The sequence below is a fragment of the Microtus ochrogaster genome, chromosome 4 (assembly GCF_000317375.1).
Source record: "Microtus ochrogaster isolate Prairie Vole_2 chromosome 4, MicOch1.0, whole genome shotgun sequence".
NCBI classification, from domain to species: Eukaryota; Metazoa; Chordata; class Mammalia; order Rodentia; family Cricetidae; genus Microtus; species Microtus ochrogaster.
In genome coordinates, this window is record NC_022011.1 from 34,120,532 (window position 1) to 34,122,231 (window position 1,700).

Genomic DNA, 1,700 nt, shown 5'->3' on the forward strand with positions numbered 1-1,700 from the left:
AAAAGAAAGAAAGAAAGAAAAAAGAAACTTTTCAGATACTTCACAGTGCCCTCTGCTGGATCCCGCTAGCAAACTCAAAACCAGGCTTCCCTATGTAGTTCTGTGTTTCTCACAGTCTCCACTGCCTGATTCAGACTCAGACAACGAAGACCTCATCTTGACATGCACTGGCTGCTTTCGCTCCTCACCGAATCTCAGGTTTAACTGAAGGAGTGATGTGGATTCCCTTTGTTTTTCTAGGTGTGAAGTCTGCCCCTTAGTCAATGAGGGAGACTCAGCCCCACCATCAAATAGCTTGACGTAAAATAATATGAATATAGTTTTAAAGTTAACTGATACTACAAATGAAAGATTTCCTTCGTGTCTCAGTCGTTCCGTTTGCCTTTGGCAAAACACATAAAAGATTCCATTTTAAACCGATTTAGAATATTGGTAAATATGTATTGCTTAGTCCATGGAAAGTGGTTAGAAATGCCATTTCTCCCATCATAAATACATATCAAGCATAAAATGTTTTTTTTTGAAAAAATAAGTTTTGAGCAGACACTTAACAAATGAAGATGTAAAATGATATGTGCTTGCAAAGGTATCTGACATTTTTAATCATAAGACAAATGTGCATTAAATCCACAAGGAGACAGCCACCCTTTCATGCTCCTAAGGAAGATCCGAAACACCAAGTGAGGGCTGGCAAGATGACAAGGGGTAGAGGTGCTCACTGCCAACCCAGACAACCTGAGTTGGATCCCACGTGGTGGAAGAAAACCGACTCTTCTTGCCAGCTCTTTTCTGACCTCTGTGCTGGGACAGTGTGGCACCCAGTCCTGGGAGCACATTCTCAAATAAACACAGTACAATAAAGTTCTAAACAGTATTTTAGAACGCCAAATGACAAGGGCCAAGGACTGGAAACTAGGATGCTTTTGCATTATCGGCAGGCAGGGAAATGTTAGGCTTGCTTTGAAATACTGTTTCCCGTAAAGATACAATATATCTACTTTATGATGCCCCACATCATATGCCCCATCCCCATGCCCCACCCGGAGTGTTTAAATTGTCTCTAGACTTTAAAAGTCTTTGTAGGAAGCTGCTTTTCGCAACATTAAACTTTGTAACAAGCTAAACCTTCCTCCTCAGAGGACCCTGGATGCACAAATAGCCATTTACAAGATAAGGCCATGGACAAGTACAGATAGCTGATCACTCATCTCTGCCGAGTTGTGGATAAGTATGAGATCTCGAGCAGTGTTTGCATCCTGAAGATTCCCTTTGCTGACATTCAAACACCAGAAAGCGCCTGTTGTGTTAGAGACAAGGATTGCAGTAGCCCGTGGAGAATGTGGAAGGTCCAGGACCCGCCGGCAGGGAAGCTTCTAGGGCAATATTTTAATTGGATTCAGGTGCTGATTACACAATCTAACATTTGTCAAAAATGCCTTGAACCCTTGAGAGCTCTGACTTTCATTCTGTATAAATTTTATCTTGGTTTTTAAAAATGACTTCTACAAAAGAAAAAGTAAGTTGGTCTGTGTGTTTGATCTTTTTTACTCATAGACTTAAGCCCGGTAAAGAACATGGCTTCCAGGCCAGCCAGGAGCTGATGAAGGCAGCCAATTTGATAACCTGATAAGCTGATCCCTTTCATCTTTCTCTCTTTCTCTTTCTCTCTCTTTCTCTTTCTCTCTCTCTCGTGTAAGCAT